The sequence below is a fragment of the Phascolarctos cinereus genome, unplaced genomic scaffold, assembly GCF_003287225.1.
Source record: "Phascolarctos cinereus isolate Bilbo 61053 unplaced genomic scaffold, phaCin_HiC Scaffold_3;HRSCAF=262, whole genome shotgun sequence".
NCBI lineage: Eukaryota > Metazoa > Chordata > Mammalia > Diprotodontia > Phascolarctidae > Phascolarctos > Phascolarctos cinereus.
The window spans coordinates 152,699,808-152,722,578 of NW_027555736.1; the positions used below are offsets into that span (position 1 = coordinate 152,699,808).

The following is a 22,771-nucleotide window of genomic DNA, read 5'->3' on the forward strand; positions in this document are numbered from 1 at the left end:
TGCACATGGAGAGAGTGCTTACCTTCGGAGCTTGTTTCATGAATGAGGCCAGATGCATAACTCCACACTGATCATTTTCTGTCCCTCCCCTTTCTGCTTTATTTTAACTGCAGCCCCCCAGCTCCCAGCTGGCTCCCTTCCCCTCCCCCACTCGATAGAAGTTATTACATGAAGAGATCAGCTTACCAGTTGTCTTCAGAGCTGAGACTGAGAGCAGAGCTCCTGGTAGTAGAAAGAGAGAGAGAGAGAGAGAGAGAGAGAGAGAGAGAGAGAGAGAGAGAGAGAGAGAGAGAGAGAGAGAGAGAGTGAGAGAGCGAGCGCATGGTGCCTGTGGAGCAGAGCTCCAGGGCTGGGATCCTGAGACACAAGTGCATCTGCTAGCTGTTAGTACTTGGCAGACGGATTTCTCCTCTAGGGTAGCTCTAACTTTGGGTAATAATGTTTGTCAGCTACCTGATATTAACATTGCTCTACGTTCAAACAGCAGTGTTAGCAGGACCTGAGGGAGAGGTAAGCCAAGCAAAATATCTTGTCAAAAGTTATATTCTTGTCAGTATTATGTTTCCTCTTCTATCCACCAAGAGGGATCAGGGAACAGTTTTTCTTTTGGACGATGGGTAACATTCTGTCTTTAATTTTTATAATTGCCTTGCTTTCTTATATAGTCTTTCCCTCCTCACATTCTTCTTTCTTGAAAAATATATCAGTACCTTCTAAAATCAATCTAACAGCTAAAAGAAACTTTCCCTAATATTTCTATCCTGAGCACCCATAATGTTCTGTGTGAGAGATGTCTCTGGCATGTGCATTTCTCCTCCTAGTGACAGTAAGAGAAATAGGGCATTCTGATTCCAGGATGGGATTGAGTATTGTTTTCCATGTGTGTTATGTAGAAAGAAATGTGCAGGATGCTGAAGTAATTTTTTTCACCTTCTTCTTTTGCACTTCTTTAAATTGCTCTCCATCCTCCCCCCCCACCTCCCCTTTTCTTCTTGTCTTCATGGTTTTATTGTTCTTCGAAAATGTGTTTAGTCACCTTTCTGCCCTAATTTTGAAGAGTGACAGCAGTGTGACAGAAGCAGACATCAGAATCTTGAGTGTCTATGAGGTCCAGACAGGAGAGTGCTAGCCTGTGTATGGGATGATAACTTGTTTATGGGATATCTCCAGAAATAAAAAAGCCATTTGTCTTTCATAGTAGCCATCGATATTTGCTTGCTAAGAAGGGTTTTTGCCCATTGTTGTACCTGGGTGCCATAGATGATTTTAAAATATTGGGAAAGAAGAATTAAGGGAAAATTCGTAAAGAACCGGGTGGGAAGACACATTGAAGTATGTCCCTCGTCCCGCACCTGTGGATCAGTATGTAACACATTCTCCAAGACACCTTGGATTCTTCTTTGACTTCCTACCCACAGAAGTCTGGTGGAATCATCCCTCAAGCAATTGGAGCGAAACAGCAGTTATCCAGAATTTCTTTTCCCTGGTACAATAATAAGGAGAATACAAAAAAAAAAACCCAACAAGTGAAAAGTCCACTTCTTGAAGGATGATACTGAGGCTCCCTAGCCCTTTTTGTTAGGCTTGTCAGAGGGACTGAGCAGCTTTGGGAAGCCCAGTGTAATTACTTTCCCTGCTAACAGAGAAGTGGAAGTGAAAATCCCTCCAAGTCAGCTGTGGTTTAGGGTGTGTCATTACTGAGGCTCCCAACCTCCATGTGGCTTCTAGGCTCTGAAGAGGGAACCTCTCATATTAACCAGCGGTTGTTTTGGGTTATTAGTTCGTGAAGCCCTGTGCTCTCCACACAACAGTTTCTGTGTCTTTTGAAGAAATTAAAGTCCTGAATGGAGGTTTGGTGGGTTTGAATGGGTTAGTGATCTGAGTAGCTGAAAGCTGTTCATTGCCCTCTACTTGTAGCCAGAGTTTTAAACTTCCCTGTTGATTTTTTTTTTTTTTACTGTGCAAAGCAAATGACAAATGGGCTCCCTTAACTCAGGCTGAAGCACTTAAGCATGCTAGAGAGCTCATATGGAAAATATTTCTATCACGGCTGCATGCACATATGGTCTAGGGAGACCCCCATAAAGAGCAAATCACAGAGCAGGAGCAGCAACAATGCTACAGTGTGCCAATTACCCTTATTAGCAGAGAGGATGGGGACAGGCTCTGGGCTTACCTGAAAACAACTGGCTGCAATGGAAGTTCACATTGGAGTGTACGTTTTATGTGTGCTGCAAGCCATATGTCATATACTTCAACCAATGCTGATCTGTTAAACTTTATAATCAGCAAGGCAGATGAAAAATGAAAGGGGGATCTTCCAATTTTTGATGATATACAGGCTATACTCTAGAAAGGAAGTGAGAGAGGATCTGTCTTTCAAATCAAATTATGTACACTTAATTATGAGACCTGAAAGAGAAAACAGGAAGTAAAAAAAAGGCTGGTTCTTTGTTTCTCCTTTGCTAGAGAGCGTTGTATTGTGTGTGTGTGTGTGTGTGTGTGTGTGTGTGTGTGTGTCTGTGTATGTGTGTCTGTGTCTGTGTGTTTGTCTAGTTGCTGCAAAGTTTTGACTCTGTAAATACTGTTTTGCTGGAAAATTATACAATTAAAATTCTTTCCCCTTTGGTGGAAATGAAATGATGAGGAAGGAGAGTAAGAGAGAGGCCCCCTCTGAAAAAGAATGTAGTTTATGTGGTGCTTTGAAGAATGTGGCATTTATTTATAAGAACCTCCCTCCCCCCTTTTATTGCTGTGTTAGTTACAAAATTCACCCGTAAACATGTGGCGTAGTCCTGAAGTCACCAAGACTCCCCCCCTCAACTCCTGCCCCTCTGCCAGCTGGTTTTCTTGTAGGTTTTAATTATCTTCTCTTTGGATGTTAACAAAAACACATGAGTCAAATGAAGAGGAGGAACAAATCACCCCACACTGATGGTTCTATCTTTTGGTCTTCGATCTTTCTTTTTTCCCTGCTCTGTTCGGCTTCTTAAAACCATGGCAGGGTATTGGGAATAGAGTGGCAAGCCATTGGTGGCTGATCCTGTATCACTTTCTAAGCATTTGGTGTCTTCTCAGATGGGAGTGGGGTGGGTGGGGGTAAGGGAGGTAAAAGTTCTGGATGTAGAGAAGGGAAGTTAACATCATAAACCTGACCTGTATTTGGAATCCCTTCTCTGGCATAAATGGGCACTGGTGACTATAACGCTTGCTTTCCAGAAACATGGTTTTGATTTGCTAGAGCTTGGGAAGAACTACAATGAAGAATTCATTAATTCTTTCATCCTTTCACCTTCTGTGCTTAAGGGGAGGCTAAGTCATGTGTGTGTATTTTGGGGGGAGGGATTTAAAGCATTCAGAATGTTGCCCTTAGCAGGAGGGTAACAACAGCAAAGATCTGTAAAGTTCAGTCTCTCCCTGAGGATCCCGGAGGAAGTAAAACAATGCAGAGAATTTGAGGTAGTCTGTGCCAGGAGAGTACCAGAAGCCACTTTTTCTTTGCAGGGGAGCAGCAAGAGGATAGAAGTATTCTTTCCTCTGGCTCATATGCAGTCTGCCCTCCCTCTCACATGGTTTTGAGTCTTCCCTCCCTCTCACATGGTTATGTGTTGAGAAATGAGAAACTTCTAAGTGTTAAGTGAAATACCTTGTCTTTCCAAAAGGAATAGTTTTGCACATGGTGGTTTTAAAGAAGACAGGGCTAGAAGGGCAAAAGAGATGGAGTTTTTGTATGTGTGTGTTTCTAGACTAGAGGTTCCATTTTCCTCCCTCTTACTGCTTATGTGATATGTTACTGGTTAAGCAATTCCCCATAATTCTTTCTCTTTCATTGGAATTTACTTCTTTTGTGTGCCTTGAAAAATTCAGTAGGCTGACAAGTGAATTTTGCCATAGAGCCCCCTGCTGACACTGCCAACCACCTCTATGCTTGCAGAGGTCTGACAGTCCCTCATTAAGTCTGGATGATGGGATAGGCAACTAAGCAGAGGCCAATCACATTCTTCTCTCCTCTACCCCCTGCTGCACCCCTAAATGTATCTTCTGCTCTGGCTAGGCAGGCCTCCTCACTGCACCATGCCCATTCCTACTTCTGTGGCTTTGTTCATGTTGCTCCCCCTTCTTAGAATGCTATCCTCTCTGCTTATCCAAATCCTGTATATCCTTGGAGACCTGACTCAAATTTCACCCCCTCTACCAAGCATTTTTCTATTATTCTTGTCTTATTGATCTCTTCTTTCTATGAACACCTATGTTCCTGTTTTCTACCAGGCTATCCTCATCTGAAAGAAATCTGATATCATGGTCTGGTCTTTATTTTGTAGCATCAGTCCTTCAGGGGTTGATTTTTGTTTTTCTTCTAAGTTATATGCAACCCTGTAAGTTTAGCATGTTAGCACTAGGTGGTAGAAGTGCATAGTGATTCAAGATAATAGTTATAGATTTAGAGCCATAAAGGGACATCAGAAGTCATTTAGCTCATACTCCTCACTTTTAACTTGAAACTGAGGCTCAGAGAAAGACTGGATGGCAGAGTAAAGGCAGAGACTCATTTGAGCTATCCCAAATTCCTCCCCAAATAGCTTTAAGATATTGCTTCAAAATGAATTCTGAACTGACAGAACCAAGAAAAGGATAGGGTGAAACAATTTGCCAGCCCAAGATAACTTAGGTTATCAGGAAAGGTCAGGCTCACTGGGTTGAGAGTGAGTACAGTACAACATGGACAACACCAGTGCAGGCCATGCCTGGGTAAGCCAGCAGTAGGCCTTGGCCAGCAGGGTGGGGAGGGGGTGGGGATTAACTGAATCAGCAGCAGCTTCTGGACTCTCAGTCCACAGACCATAAGGGGGTCAGACAACTGGTCAAAAGGAAATTACAGGGGACCTTTTGCTGGCACTCTGTTGCATTGCCCAAATGTAGTTCTGGATTGCTCCCAGGGTGAGCAGGAGAAGTAGCAAGAGCAGGAACCCTGGATACAGTTCTAGGGTGGAAAAGAGTACTTGTGTTCACTCACAGACCAGATCACAGGCCAAGAAAACAGTGACCTCTCCTGTCCTTAGATCATACCACCTTGGAAGAACTGAAAACTTACAAACCTTCAAAACTAGTTCTGAAAACAGCAGTAAAAAACCCTGAAGTTTGGGACAATGTCCCCTCCACCCTTGGGAGCAGGACCTAACTTTAGCATAATTTTGAAAGTCAAGAAATAGACTGGAAAAATGAGCAAATAACAGTAACAACGAAAGACCCTGACCTGACAAACTTACTATGGTGACAGGGAAGAACAAAACACAAACTGAGAAGAAAACAACAATGTCAAAATCACTACACTCAAATCATCAAAGAAAAATGTGACTTGGTCTCAGGACCTCCCCCAAAAATAATTCCTGGAATATCTGGGGGGGAAAGGATTTTAAAAATCAAATAAGAGAAGTAGAGGAATAATTGTGAAAGAAATTAGAATGAATCAAGAAAATGATGAAAAAAAAGAGGCAATAGCTTGGCATGAAAAATACTGAAGAGAAATAACATCTTAAAAAACAGAATAGGCTAAATGGTAAAAGATGCACAAAAATTCACTGAAGAGAAAAACTCCTGTGCAACTAAGAAAACTATAAAAAGAACAAATTAAAAATTCTCAATTAAACACCAAATTAGAAATGCTGAAAACCAAAGGAGAAATTAAGAAAATTGAAATTAAGAAAACTATTGAACTAATAAATAAAACTAAGAGCTGGTTTTATGAAAAAAACAATAAGATAGATTAACATTTGGTTAATTTAATTTACAAAAAGAAAGAAGAAAACTAAATTACTAGTATCACAAATGAAAAGGGTGAATCTACCACCAAGGAAGAGGAAATTAAAACAATAATTAGGGATTGTTTTGCCCAACTGTATGTCAATAAATTTGACAATCTTAGTGAAATGGATGAATTTTTTTTAGGCAATTGGGGTTAAGTGACTTGCCCAAGGTCACACAGCTAGTAAGTGTCAAGTGTTTGGTCAGAGGCCAGATTTGAACTCAGGTCCTCCTGACTTCAGGGCTGGTGCTCTATCCACTGTGCCATCTAGCTGCCCTGCAAAATGGATGAATATTTACAAAAATATAGATTGCCCAGATTAACAGAAGAGGAAGTAAAATATTTAAATAACCCCATCTCAGAAAAAGAAATTGAACAAGCTATTGATGACCTCCCTAGAAAAAATCTCCAGCGCCAGAAGGATTTACAAGCAAATTCTATCAAACATTTAAAGAATAATTAATTCCAATACTATATAGACTATTTGGGAAGATAGCCAAAGAAGGAGTCTTACCAAATTCTTTTTATGATACAAATATAATGTTGATACCTAAACCAGGAAGAGTTAAAATTGAGAAAGAAAATTATAGACCAATTTCCCTAATGAATATAGATGCAAAAATTTTAAATAAAATATTAGCAAATAGATTACAGCAAATTATCACAAAGGATAATATACTATGACCAGGTAGGATGCATACCAGGAATGCAGAGTTGGTTCAATATTAGAAGAACTATCAGCAAAACTGATCATATCAACACCAAAACTAACAGAAACCATATGATCATCTCAATAGATGCAGAAAAAGCGTTTGACAAAATACAACACCCATTCCTATTAAAAAACACTAGAGAACATAGGAATAAATGGAATCTTCCTTAAAATAATAAGCAGCATCTACCTAAAACCTTTAGCAAGCTTTATATGTAATGGGGAAAAGCTAGAAACATTTCCAGTAAGATCAGAGATGAAACAAGGATGTCCATTCTCACCACTGTTGTTCAATATGATACTAGAAAATTAGCTTTAGCAATAAGAGAAGAAAAAGAAATTGAAGGTACTAGAATAGGCAAAGAAGAAACAAAGCCATCACTCTTTGCAGATGACATGTTGATATACTTAGAGAATCCTAGCAGGGGCAGCTAGGTGGCATAGTGGATAAAGCACCGGCCCTGAAGTCAGGAGGACCTGAGTTCAAATCCGACCTCAGACCAAACACTTGACACTTACTAGCTGTGTGACCCTGGGCAAGTCACTTAACCCCAATTGCCTAAAAAGAGAGAGAGAGAGAGAGAGAGAGAGAGAGAGAGAGAGAGAGAGAGAGAATCCTAGAGAAGCAAGTAAAAAACTACTTGAAATAATAAACAACTTTAGCAAAGTTGCAGGCTATAAAATAAATCCACATGAATCATCAGCATTTCTATATATTATCACAAAGCCCAACAGCAGGGGAGAGAAAGAGAAATTTCAATTAAACTTATTGTAGATGTTATAAAATATTTTGGAGTCTACCTCCTGAAACAAACCCAAGAACTATATGAACACAATTACAAAACATTTTCCACACAAATAAAGTCAAATCTAAATAATTGGAAAAACATCAGTTACTCATGAGTAGGATGAGCTAATATAATAAAAAAATGACAATTCTACCTAAGCTAATTTGCTTATTCAGTGTCATACCAATCAAACTACCAAAAATTATTTCATAGAGCTAGAAAAAAAATAATAACAAGATTCATTTGGAATAACAAAAGGTCCAGAATATCAAGGGAACTAATGAAAAGAAATGCAGAGGAAGGTGGCCTAGCCATTCCAGATCTTAAATTGTATTATAAAGCAGCAATCATCAAAACTACTTGGTACTGGCTATAGAATGGTGGATCAGTGGGATAGGTTAGGCATGAAAGACACAGTAGTCAATGACTATTGTAATCTACTATTTGATAAACCCAAAGACCCCACCTACCGGGATAAGAACTCACTATTTGACAAAAGCTGCTGGGAAAACTGGAAAAGAGTATGGCAGAAACTAGACATAGACCAAAATCTCACACCATATACCAAAATAAAGTAAAAATGGGTTCATGATTTAGATAGATAGGTTGATACTATGACCAGACTGGGAGAGCAAGGAATAGTTTACCTATCAGATTTATGTAGAACAGAAGAATTTATGACCAAACAGGAGATAGAGAGCATTATGAAATGCAAAACAGATAATTTTTATTACATTAAATGGAAAAGTTTTTGCACAAACAAAGCCAATGCAACCAAGATTAGAAGGAAAGTAGAAAACTGGGAAAGAATTTTTTACAACCAGTCTCTCTGATAAGGGCCTCATTTCTAAAATATTTCTTAAAATATGAAAGCCATTATTTAAAAAAAAAAAGCCTGACATCATGTTTCAAGAAATTGTCAATTTTAAAAATTGCTATCGTCTTTTTTATACTAAATTTTGGAACTGCTTGTTTTATTCCGTAAATTAAAAATAAAATAAATATTTTTTTTAATTGGCAGGGAAAACTGCCCTGATATCCTAGAACCAAAAGGTAAAATAGAAATTGAAAGAATTCACTGATCACCTCCTGAAAGAAATCCCAAAATGAATACTCCCAAGAATATCATAGCCAAATTCCAGAGCTTTCAAGTCAAGGAGAAAATACAGCAAGCAGCTAGAAGGAAATAATTCAAATATCACGGAACCACAGACAGGATGGTACAAAATTTAGCAGCTTCTACATTAAAAGATCAGAGGGTTTTGAATATGATATTCCAGAGGACAAAGGAGCTAGGATTACAACCAAGAATCACCTACCCAATAAAACTGAGTGTAATCCTTTGGTGGTGATGGTGGTGGTGGTGGTGGGTTATTTAACAAAATAGAGGACTTTTAAATTGTTGGACATTCCTTCAATTTCAATTCTTGCCACCACAAAAAGAGCTACTATAAATATTTTTGTACATATACGCACTTCTCCTTTTTAAGAAATCTCCTTGGGATACAGACCTAGAAGTGGTATTGCTGGGTCAAAGGGTATGTACAGTTTGATCACCCTTTGGGCAGAGTTCCAAATTGTTCAGAATATAAATTCAGAATATAAAATTTTATATTCAAACACAAGGTGGAAGAGAAACATAAAGAAGTAAGCAAGAAAGACAAATCATAAGGGATTCAATAAGGTTAAGCTGTTTACATTGCTGCATGGGGAGACAATACTTGTAATTCCTAAGAACGTCCTCCCTGTTAAGGCACTTAGAAAGAGTATACATAGACGGAAGGTACAGATGTAAATTGACTGGGATGACATAAAAAATAAAATTAAAGGGTGAGAAATAGGGATGCACTGGGAGAAGGGGAAAAGGAGAGGTAGATTGAAGTGAATTATCTCACATAAAGGAGGTTTGAAAGAGCTTTTATAGGGGAGGAAAAAATGGTGGCGGGGAGTATGGGCAACACTGAAACCTCATTCTTTAAAAAAACCCTTACTCTTATCAAATTGCTTCGAAAAGGGAATAAAATATACACTCATTTGTATATAGAAAGCCATCTTCACCTATAGAAAAGTAGAAAGGGAGGGGAATAAGAGAAGGAGGGCTGGTAAAAAGAAGGGAAGATTGGAGGAGGCAGTGGTCAGAAGCAAAATACTTCTGAAGAGAAACAGGGTGAAAGGAGAGAGAGAGAAGGATAAACAGGGGCAGAGAAGTAGAATGGAAGGAAAAACACAGTAATCATAACTGTGACTGTGAAAGGGATGAATTTACCTATAAAATGGAAATGGATAGAAGAGGGAATTATGTGATTTAGACATAAAGGGTAATAACATAAGCAAATTAGGGGAGCATGGAATGGTTTATTTGTCAGATCTATGGATAAGGGAATAATATATGACTAAACAAGAGATAGAGAGCATTATAGGATGTAAAATGGATAATTTTGATTACAGTAAATTGAAAAGTTTTTGCACAAATAAAACCAATGCAGCAAAAATTAGAAGGAAAGCAGAGAACCGTGGGGAAATTTTACAGCAAGTTTCTCTGATAAAGTCCTCATTTCTTTTTTTTAATTACCTTATTTTGAATTATCAACAATCACTTACATAAGCTTTTGAGTTTTAAATTTTTCTCCCCCTCCCTCCCCACCTTCCTTTCCAAGACAGCATACAATCTGATATAGGCTATACATATATATTCCTATTAAATGTATTTTCACATTAGGGATGTTGTAAGTAAAAATTAGAACCAATAGGAGGAACCACCAGAAAAAGAAAACTCAACAGAAGAAAAAAAATAGCAAGTAGTATGCTTTGATCTGCATTCAAACTCCATAGTTCTTTCTTTGGATGTGGATAGCATTTTCCATCATGAGGCCTTTGGAAATGTCTTAGATCCTTGTATTGCTGAGAAGGGTTAAGTCTATCAATATTAGTCATTGCACAACGTGGCTGTTACTATGTACAATGTTCTCCTGGTTCTGCTCACTTGACTCAGCATCAGATCATACAAGTCTTTCCAGGTTTTTCTGAAGTCAGCCTGTTCATCATTTCTTACAGCACAATAGTATTCCATTACATTCATATGCTGCAACTGGTTCAGCTATTCCCCAATTGATGGGCATCCTCTTAATTTCCAATTCTTTGCCACCATAGAAAGAGCTGCTATAAATATTTTTGTACATGTGGGTCCTTTTCCCATTTGTACGATCTCTTTGGGATATAGCCCTAGAAGTGCTATTGCTGAGTCAAAGGGTATGCACATTTATATAGCCCTTTGGGCATAGTTCCAAATTGTTCTCCAGAATAGTTGGATCAGTCCACAAATTCATTAACAATGCATTAGTATTTCAATTTTCCCACATCTATCCCAACATTCATCATTTCTCTTTTCTGTCATATTAGCCAATCTGATAGGTGTCAGTGGTACCCTCAGAGTTGTTTTAATTTGCATTTCTTTAATCAATACTGATTTAGGGCATTTTTTCATATGACTATAGATGACTTTAATTTCTTCATCTGAGAATTGCGTGTTCATGTCCTTTGATCATTTATCAGTTGGGGAATGACTTGTATTCTTATAAATTTGACTTAATTCTCTATATATTTTAGAAATGAGTAAAGGCCTCATTTCTCAGATAATATAGAGATCTCAGTCACATTCATAAGAATACAAGTCATTCCTCAATGGATAAGTAATCCAAGGATGTGATCCGGAACTTTTCAGATGAAGAAATCAAAGCTATCCATAGTAATATGAAAAAATACTCTAAATCACTACTGGTTAAAGAAATGCAAATTAAAACAATTCTGTGGCAGTACTTCACATCTATCACATTGGCCAATATGACAGAAAAGGAAAATGACAAATGTTGGAGGGGCTGTGAGACAATCAGGACACTAATATACTGTTTGTGGAGTTGTGAACAGATTCAACTATTCCACAGAACAGTTTGGGACTATGCCCAAAGGGTGATCAAACTGTACATATCCTTTGACTCAGCAATACCACTTCCAGGTCTGTATCCCAAACAGATTTAAAAAAATGAAAAGTGCCTATATTTACAAAAATATTTATAGTATCTCTTTTTGTGGTAGCAAGAATTGGAAATTGAAGGAATGCCCACCAATTGGGTAATGGCTGAACAAGTTGTGATATATGATTGTGACAGAATACCATTGTGCTATAAAGAATGATGAACAGTCAGATTTCAGAAAAACCTGGAGATGCTTACATGGACTGATGCTGAATGAGGGTGAGCAGAAAAAGGAGAACTTGTGCACAGTAACAGCAATATTACATGTTGATCAACTGTGAATGACTATTCTCAGCAATATAATGATCAAAATACAATTCCAAAGGACTCTTGATGAAAAATGCTATCCACCTCCAGAGTCTGAATGCAGATCAAAGCATACTTTAAAAAACACTTTTATTTTTCTTGATTTATGCTTTTTTTCACAACATGACTAATATGGAAATATGTTTTGTGTGACTGCACATGTACAACCATATCAAATTGCTTGCTTTTTCAGTGAGAAGGGAGGGAAGGGAGGAAGAGAATTTGGAATTCAAAAATTGAAAAACAAATGTAAAAAATTCTTTTTACATGTAATTGGAAAATAAAATATTCATTAATTTCTTCTTCTCCCAAAAAAGAAACCGAGGCTCAGAGGGGTTAAGGAAGTTTCTTGAGGTGACAAAGGTAGTGACAGAAACAGTGAACTCATGTCCTTAAACTCCAGATGCAGCATTCTTTCTATTTTTTTTTTATTCTTTCTATTAAACAATGTTCTTCTTTGTCCTGAGTTTAAGGTGGCAACAGTCTGTGCCTCAGCATGGCATAGTGAAAAGAATTGTGTTTTTATATTGACTGTCATTTATTATCTAGGTCACCTTGAACAAGTCTTGTTGCTTGCACAGGGCAAAATGAGGGTGTTAGTCTAGGTCCCTTCCAGGGTTAAATCTGTGATCCTATTTTGAAGCTACACATTTTGAAACCAACACTTGATTCAAAAGTATAGCTTCCTACTAAATAGATCTATTTGTTTTTGTAATGCTATTTTCTTATGATTCCCTTTTTTCTCTGTCATCTGTGGTTGTTCCTCCTTGTACCAGTCTCTTCTTTCTTTATGTGTCTTTGGGCAAGTTATGTAATCCGTTTTTAAGCCTCAGTTTTCTAATCTATAAAATGGGCATAATAATAGTGCCTGCCTCACAGGGTTGGTGTATCAAATGAGTTAAAATATATAAAACATTTTTCAAACCTTAAATTGCCATATAAATGGTAGCCAGATATCATCATCATCATCATCATCATCATCATCATCATCCCCATCATCCCTTATTGCCTACACACATATATAATTGAAACCTTCATCCTGCCATCTCCTCTGGCTGTTATCTTATTTTTCACCTTCCCTTCACTGCTTACCTTCTTAAGCAAATGCTCTATCCCTACAACCTTCCTTTCCAAACCAGGCACTGCTTAAACCCCACTTACCTTGGCCTCTTGACCTATCTAGCACTACGGTATCTTGCTTCCTCTACCAATTTTCTCATCCTTTCATTTCTAGCTTCTTCACTGACTTCTCATCTTTCATCCACCCACCAGATGTGGACATTTCACAGGTTCTGACCTTAGCTCTTTGTCTCTTTTACTTTCAGAGCCCATCTAGTCAACCAAATTCAACTGTCTACTTTATAGGAAGGACTCAAGCTTCAATAACCAACCTGAGCTCATGTCCTAACTAGACTGTATGTTGCCACCTAGATGTTTTTTTTTTCCAGCATTTCTAATGTAACATTTATGATAACAAGCTCATTATTTTCTGACCACAAACCGGATACTCTGCCTGACTTCAATTTTTTCTGCTGCTGGTGCCACCATCTTCCCAGTTGTCCAGGCTTATAATCTCAGAGTCGTATTTGGATGATTCTTTATCCTGAGAATGCAAGGTCCAATCAATCACCATATCCTGTTGGTTCTTCATTCATATCTCTTGTGTACATTCTTTACATTTATATTCCATCAATGCAGGCACATCAATGGAAAGAATGCCAGATCTGGAAGCCGAGAAGCTGGGTCTGCCACTTTCTATCTGTGTAACTTGGGACAAGTCACTTCTCTGTAATTCAGTTTTCTGATTTATAAAATAAAGGAGTTGGCTTTGATCATTTTAAATACCCTTCCAGCTCTGAATCTATGGTCCTGTAGTCCTATGTCCTTTCTTGCCAATTCTCACTGCCACCACCCTAGTTCAAACTCTGAAGTACTGAAACAATTCCCTAACTTGTCTCCGTATCTCCAATCCATGATACATTTTTACCAAATGAATTTTCCTTAAAAGGCCCTAGCATCTACAGTAAACTCCACTTCTTAATATCCTCCCCTTCTTACAAGTAGCATAGGCAAAATACCGCCACACCAATGAAGTCTTTCATTTTCTTTCTGTTAGAAATGATCCCTCCCCAAATCTTTTCTGTCTGTGTGATTGGCACTGTGTCTCTCTTTTCCTCTTTCTCTTTCCCTTTCCTCCTTCATAATTTAAATCTTGAAAGCTTCCCATTCCAGCTGGTAAATTTTGATCCATGGAATGCTGTCTTCGCTTTTTCTGAAAACTTTGAAATATATTCCTCCCAAATCTAGGGTGCCAAAAGATGTTTCCCAAATGCTTGATCTATTTCTTCTTTCTGTCCAGGTGGTCTGTGGTACACTGTGATGACAATATTGCTCTTAGTTTTTCCTCTGTTAATCTCCCAAATACTGTTCTCTATACTTAAATCCTTCTACTTCCAGGATTTCTTCACATGGGTATATCTTTGCTACTCACCATCCCCCTCCTAATCATTTTATTTGTCATCACCTATGAGGTCAAATTTGCCTCCTTGCCAAGGGTGTGCTGGTAAATGATTAAAAACTCACTGAGTTGGTAGGTAGAGGCTTGGTATCAATTTCTGAAGTGTCAATGCTCACACTAAAAATTCAACAATTGACTCTGAGCTAGTAGGAGCCAAATCAGCAAGCACTTAAGATTTCTAGTTTACCTTGTTTGATTCCTATATATCCTGGCTCCCTTCTTGGACTTTGCCTGCTGGGAATCTGGGAACATGCGATACTATTTTTCTTCCTCCAATATAGTTATTCTCTATGGTGCCTACATAGTCAGTTTTCTCCACTTCCCTTTCTTTTTCCATTTAAAGCCTATTTGATCAGGTTTCTAAAACTCTAGGCATATATATTCTTACCTTTTAAGGTTCATTGCACCCCAGCCAGGATCCCTAAATTCTTATAATTCAAACCATGGTATAGAAATCTTAATCCCTTTCTCAGACACTACCTTCTTGCTGTTCACTTTCCAAATCTCCCTTTCTCTCTTAAAGTCCTTGTCTCTGATTGGCGGCAATGATGAAAATACCACCTGTGCCCTTAAGGCCTTTGGTTTTTTGGCCAAAATTTTGTAATCTTTAGTGATACCTTTTGGCTTCATTCTTGCAGTATCATATGCGCTCACACCAGAAGCAGGCTGTAGTCATCCAATGTGGTAAATCAGAGGAAGGGCCATTAGATGGTACTAGACTTGGAATTAGGAAGACCTAGACCAATTCCTTCCTTAGACACTAGATGTGTGACCCTAGGCCAATATCTTAACATCTCTCAACATTAGTTTCCTCATCTTTCAAATGGAATTAAGAACCTTTGTTCCAGGGTTGTTTTGAAGATTAAATAAGATAACAAATATAAAGTACTTCGCAAAAATTAAAGTGCTAAATAAAAACTAATTATTATTATGATTTTTTTTCATACAATGACTTCTTGCCCCTATGAAGACAGTAGACCTCTTGATGTTATCTAGTCCAAAAAACCAAAACAAAACATGGTTGCTTGAATACTCTTCAGGACGTAGTCTCAGTCACCTGCCACCACTACAAGTGTCTTCTTTCTCTGCTCCTTACTAAAGCACCCCTCATTAGGGGGCACTTGTAGATCATGCCTTGCCATATAAGCATTATTTTCACCCTGAAATGGTCTAGGTCTAGGATCTCTCTCTTCATGAGGAACCACACATATGTTGCTTCACTCCCAAGTGTTCAGCAGCCTTTTTTCTCTTCCTCCACCATATCACTCGCTTCCATCCTTCAATATCCTGATAGAGGTTTGATAAATAGTGTACTAGTAGTTGATGTAGAAAACACGTTTTTAAATATTGCAGCATTCAGTCATTCATTATCCAGGTGTTTGGTCCAGGAAGGCAGTCTTTGCTTTTTCTAAGTATATCCCTTTTGTAACATAGTTGCAAAGCTTTTGCAACATAACATTGCCTCTGTGTAAGTCACTAACTACAGATTCTTTATAAGCATCTCAGCAATAATAATGTCTGGAAGCACTATGGGATTTACAAAACAAGTTATACACATTATCTCATTTTACCCTCACAATAATACTTTGAGGAAATTAAGGCTCAGAGACATTATGGCTTTTCTTTGATCACAAAACTGTCGTCTGAGGCAAGATTTACACCCAGGTCTTCCTGATACCAAGTATTTAACACCCTATCCTCTAAGTGATGCTGTGAATCACTAAAGAGCTTTTTGAGATCAGGGATTGTATTTTCTTCCTTTTTCTATCTTTCTGCTTCCCTCCCCATCGGGGATTAGTGCAATATCTCGTGCCTAGTTGGCATTTAATAAAAGTTTATTGACATGTGTAACATTATTTATTGCTGGATTGCTGAGCCCTGGAGCTGCGTACTATATTTACTCCCTCTGCCTTTTTCTTGGGACCCAAGCATGCAGTCTGGATTTGGTTCAGTCCTGGGGGAGGTTGGGTTTTAGTGGGAATGGTTATGCTCCCTTTTCACATACTCTTTGGCTTATTATATCCTCCAAGGAAAATTGTTTAAGGCTTTTGTTTTGGCTCATGGCTAGATCTTCTCATAGGAAGGGACTAGAAATCAATGTAAATCAATAATAGAACAGTTTTTTTTCTCCCTCTAAGCACAAAAGAATTACTAAAAGATTCACAGCACAAGATCCAGTAACTTGTATTTTACCCACACTTACACTCCTTTGGGAGGTTTATAATTAAATTTCATTAGAACATAAAGCATTCTGGGATAAGAACTCATGATTTGCCAAAAACTTCTGGGAAACCTGGAAAATAGTATGGCAGAACTAGACACAGGCCGGCATCTCATATACCCAAAATAGGTGCATGATTTAGATATAAAGGGAGACACCACAAGCAAATTAGGAGAGCAAGAATAGTTTACCTGTCAGATCGATGCAAAACGGAAGAATTTACAAACAAACAAGAGATAGAGAACATTATAAAATGGAAAATTGATAATTTTGATTACATTAAATTAAATAGGTTTTACACAAACAAAACAAACATGACCAGATTAAAAAGAAAGCATTAAGATGGGAAACAATTTTTACAGCAAGTGTTTCTTGATAAAGGCCTCATTTCTCAAATATATAGAGAACTGAATCAGATTTATAAGAATACAAGTCATTCATCAATTGATAAATGGTTAAAGGATATGAACAGGCAGTTTTCAGATGAAGAAATTAAAACCATCTATAGTCATATACAAAAATGTTCTAAATAACTATTGATTAAAAAAATGCAAATTAAAACAACTCTGAGGGTACCACCTGACACCTATCAGATTGGCTAATATGACAGAAAAGGGAAATGATAAATGTTGGAGAAGATTCAGGAAAGTGGGAACACTAATGCATTGTTGATGGATTTGTGGACTGATCCAACCATTCTGGAGAACAATTTGGACTTACGCCCAAAGGGCTATAAAAATGTGCATACTTTTTGACCTAGCAATACCACTTCTAGGTCTGTATCCCAAAGAGATCATACAAATGGGAAAAGGAGCTATGTGTACAAAAATATTTATAGGAGCTCTTTTCATGGTGGCAAAGAATTGGAAATTGAGGGAAGACCCACCAATTGAGGGAATGGCTGAACAAGTTGTGGTATAGGAGTATAATGGAATATAATTGTGCTATAAGAAATGATGAGCAGGAGGATTTCGGAAAAACCTGGAAAGACTTACATGGACTGATGCTGAGTAAAGTGAGCAGAATCAGGAGATTATTGTACACAGTAGCAGTAACTTTTTTTGATGATTAACTATGATAGATTTAGCTCTTCTTAGCAATACAATGATTCAAGACAATTCCAAAAAGACTCATGACGGAAAATGTTATCCACCTTCAGAGAAAGAACTATAGAGTCTGAATGAAGATCAAACCATACTATTTTCATCTTTTTTGGTGTCTTTCCCCTTTTGTTCTGTTTCTTCTTTCACAGCATGACTAATGTGGGAATATATTTACATGATTGCACATATATAACCTATATCAGATTGCTTACTGTTTTGGGTGGGGGGAGGGAAGAGAGGGAAGGATAAAATATTTGGACCTCAAAATCTTATAAAAATGAGTGCCAAAAGCTATCTTTATATGTAATTGGAAAATTTTAAATGCCATTAAAAAAAAACATAAAGCAGTCTATGGGGCTACCAAATAGAAATTCCACATTTCACCTCAGTTCTACACATTGTCCAAACAATTCCTAGCACCTGATACAGTGGGCACAGAATAGGGTCATCCTCTTATTGGTGGCCATCATCTACAAGGGCACTAGGAATAGGTGCTAGGAATCTTCCCCTTGGCACTAGTCAGCTCTCACCAAAAGAATCTAGGAACTGTAGACCTCTCAAGTTCATAAGGTTGCTTCCAGGCCTGAACACTTTTATCTTGGGATAAATACTTGTTTATCTAAGGTTAAAAAAAGTAAAACAAATAAAAAGAGGCAATCCCAAGCCCCTGCTAAGGCTTCTCTAGTCAGGGCATGTGCTTTAAATGTCACATGCTGACCACAACTCCCAATAGTTCCTGTGTGACCTATAACCAAGAGGGAAAAGTACTCTAAGGATGGGATTGGTCTCTTAAATTTCTACTGATTCACTAACTCTTCCTGCTTAGTGGGTGGTATGGATACTACCTCATCATCTCAAATTGCCAAACTCTTCAGCACTGAGTCATATGCCAAAACCAAGAAGGTCAGCTTTGGGAATGTTTCGCTCAATCTCTCTTAGAACAAATAGATCACCTTATGAATTCTCTCATCTGTATTTAGCAGCTGAGTAGCCAGGGGAACAAGTCTATGTCTAGGCAGAAGTAAAGGGGTCAATGACAGGACCAAACAATGTCTGAAAAGTGAATGAAGAAGCACCATCTATGAGCAAATGTTACTAAGACGACATCAGAGAAGGTTGCATTTCCACACAGAATTCATATGATTTTTCATCAGTTGTATCTTCATAGGAATTTGAGGCTTGTGGTGGTAGTGGTTGTTGTTTTAGCCCGACCTAACAGAAAAAATTAGCTGTAGCAGGAAGATTTCCCTCAAGTAGCTTCAGTAGCATAACTCTTTGAGGAAATGGCCATTTCTAAGTGACAACAGCAGGTAGTTAGTGCACAGATCTGTGGTTCCATTAGTAACAAAACATCTTGAGAGTAAGTTAAATTAATAAATATGCCATCTGAATGAAGTTGATTTAGAATCAGAGGAACTAGGTTCAAATGCTGATTTTACCATTCTACCACTTAGTATCTATGGTTTGTATAGTGATTCACTTCACCTTTCTCAGCCATGGTTCCTTCATATTTAAAATAAAGGGGTTGGAATAAATTACCTAGAAGATCTTTTCTGGCTCTAAATATATCATCTTCTGATGCTCTGAATTAAATTACACTTTAAAATGTATTATGCCAAGCACTTTTGAGCATTCTCAGTTACAAATATTCTGTTTTAATTTAAACTGATACAGTGATTTGAGATCTCCAAAGAGTAAGCTTTATTTTAAGAAAATAAGCATTGCATCTCTTTCACTCCCCCTCCCCCCAAACATTTCTATTTCCTTTCCTCTCCTTACCCATGCCAAGGTAAAAAACAAAACAGAGAGGGTAGGGAGAGTACATGAGGGGTGTGTGTGTGCGTGTGTGTGTGTGTGTGTGTGTGTGTGTGTGCGCGCGCGCTGATTGTTTCATGTCTTCAAAACTTCAAGGAAATTTTATGTCTCTACTCTTAACACTGTCATCACTTACTTTGAGGTAGCCCTTTACATATGTGATATCATTTGATAACAGATGTGCTATCATCTTGTAAGTAGACAATTATGTCAGGATCTTTAGCTACTTTTCCATCAAAAAAAAGTTAAATGGTTCCCAAATAGTTTATTTTCTATACATTAAGACTTTACTAGCTCAAGTAACTTCATTTTAATATCACCCATGCCCTCAAACCCCAGGAAATCAACTCTCTAGGCTGACTTGGACTGGGTTCAAACTTGGGGAATCTCATTACCATGTTCTTTGGCTCGGGCCCACACTTAGGGTTTCCCCAGGGAACATCAGAATTTTACTTATTTTCCAATCCAGAGTTTGCTCAGGAACATCAAATTTTGGATCATTTCTAAGTCTATAGGAGAAAAAAAAAGTCTTTTCAATTCCCATGCAAGCACTCAGGCTGACATAATGTTGAATATAGGAAAAAGTAAATTGATCAAATAGTCAATTATATTTTAAAAATTATTGATATCTTGTGCTTTTATATCACCATAATTTCTAATATATCTGTCATTGTTCCTCTTACTCAAACCAAGAGAATACTAAATATAAATCTTAAATAATCCAATATCAGAAAAGGAAATAGAACTAGCTACAAAGAAACTACCAAAAGAAACAAACTCCTAGTTCTTATGGATTTAAAGAAGAAAGTTATTAATCTTTTAAGGAACAATAGAAGAACTAGACGTCAGTATCATTCATGAAAATAATTTTTAAAAAATTATATCCTAGGGCAGCTAGGTGGTGCAATGGATAAAGCACTGGCCCTGACATCAGGAGGACCTGAATTCAAATCTGACCTCAGACCAAACACTTGACACTAGCTGTGTGACCCTGGGCAAGTCACTTAACCCCAATTGCCTAAAAATAAAAAAAAATTTAAAAAATTAAATCCTATTACAGACTATAGTGATTCACCCAAGAAATCCTTCATAATGACTAACCTGGATTTATACCAGAAATACAAGGATGGTTCAGCATTAGGAAAACAATCAAGATATTTAGTCATGTTAAAAACAAAAACACCACAAGCCATGTGATTATATTGATAGGTGTAGGAAAATCCTTTGACAAAGTACAATACTCATTTATGCTAAAAATAAAAAACACAAGGCATAGAAATAAAGGGGCCTTTGTTAATATCATAAAAAAGTACTTTACTAGAACCAAAAGTAAGCATCATATGCAATATGGATACACTAGAACCTTTCTTAATAAATACAGAAATAAGGTAAGGATGCCTATTCTGCTCACTATATTTGATACAGTTCTGGAAATGCAAACAGTAGCAATAAAATCTGAGAAAGAAATTAAAGGCATAAAGATACGTGAAGATGATATAAAATTGTCCCTATCAAGACAATTAGATGATTTGCTTAGAAAGTCCTAATATCTCAGTAGAGATACTAATTGAAACAAAAGCTTCAGCAGAGTTGTCAGCAAAAAAAAAACCCTGCTCAAAATCAGTAGTATTTCTATATAATAATAGTACAAGAAACAATAATAGAAAAGGAATTCCCATTCCAAAGAAGTAGAAAACACACAAAATACCTAGAGATTCTTCTACCAAAACACACAAAATACTTGTATAAATTCAACTACAAAGTGCTCCTTAAAGGAATAAAGAATAACTTTGAATAGCTATTGGAATATTCAGTGCTCATGTCTAGGCTGTGCCAGTATTAATAAAATGGCAAAACTAACAAAGCTCATTTACAGGATGAATACCATAACAGTCAACTTATCACAGGGATGCTGTATTAAAGTACCTAAGATAATAACAAAATTCATTTGGAAAACAATCTAAAATATCAAGGGAAATTTTTTTAAAAGTTGAGATGAAGGGCAAGTAGCACTTCCAGACTTCAAACTATATTATAAAACATCAGACACCAAAACCATCTGGTATTGGTTTAAAAATAGAGAGGTAGATCAATGGAACACACAAGGGAGAAGCAGAAGCAATATAATTCAATAACCCAGTGTTCAGTAAACCAGAAAGGTAAATTACTTAGGAAAAACTCCATATTTGATAAAAAATGCTGGGAAAACTGGAAAGCGGTCTGATAGAAATTAGACTTAGACCAACACTTCACATATTCCAAAATACATTCTAAATGGGTATGTGGCCTTAATATTAAAGATTATTCTTTAAGCATATTAGAAAAGAAGTAGCTCATATACCTCTCACAGCTATGGTTAGGAGTTGTATTTTTAGCTAAATGAGGGATAACAGCAATTACAGAAGATAAAATAGATGATTTTGATTACATGAAGCTTAAAAATTTCTGCACAAATGAAGTATACAATGGTTGAATGGGAAAAAATAAAAGCAATATCAAATTTCTCTGATACGTGTGTGTTGTCTAAAATATATAAACAATTTACAGATAGATATGGACATACATACAATAAAATCAAAAGCCATTTTCCTATAAATAAGTGGTCAAAAGATATGAACAAATCATTCTCAAAAGAATTGTAAATTATTCACAACCAAATGAAAGAGTGCTCCAAATTACTGATAATAAGGGGAATGCAAATAAAATTAAAACAAGAGCAGTGGCAACAGCAACCACCACAACCACATCTCTGAGTTTCATCTAGGAAAGTAAGAAAGATGACAAAAGATGGAAATAGTATTTGAGCAGCTGTGGGAAGATAGACAAACTAGTAAATTGTTGGTGGAGCTGCGAATCAGTACAACTGTATTTGGAAAACAGTTTGGAATTATGCAAATAAAATGACTAAAATATCCATATGCTTTCATCCAGATATTCCATTAATAGGTTTATCCTCCAAAAAGGCTATTCATAAGGAGCCCCTCCATGACCCAAAATTGTAAAGCAGCACTTTTTTTATAACAAAAAATTGGAAACCAAGTAGATGCCCATTATTTGAGGAACGGCTACACAAATTGTGATGTGTGAATGTCATGAAATAGTTCCGTTCTGGAAGAAATGATGCATGCGATAAATATAGAGAATTATTGAAAGATCTACATGCACTGTCAGAATGAAGCAAGTGGAACTAAGGAATCAATATGCTCAGTGACTACAACAATGTAAACAGAAAGAACAAGAGCAAAAATAAATCAAAAGTGAATGTTGTGAAATTATAAAAAAAATAAGCATATCTCAAAAGAAGAAATGGACTAACACCCTTACCCCACATCTTGGTAGAGGTGGGAGGTCATAATTGTACTATATTGTACATATTTTCAGACTTTTTTCATGACTTGATGATTGATGAACTTCACTGATTTTATTCCCCTTTTTTGTTGGTTTAAAAAATATTGTTTGTTACGTAGGATGGCT

General features: G+C 37.1%; 1 protein-coding gene across 1 annotated transcript in view; it reads left to right on the forward strand.

Moving 5' to 3' along the window:
• The window catches only part of THSD4 (thrombospondin type 1 domain containing 4), an 891,140-nt gene that overhangs the window by 546,760 nt on the left and 321,609 nt on the right, over positions 1 to 22,771 (forward strand). The gene's annotated exons all lie outside the window — the stretch shown is intronic.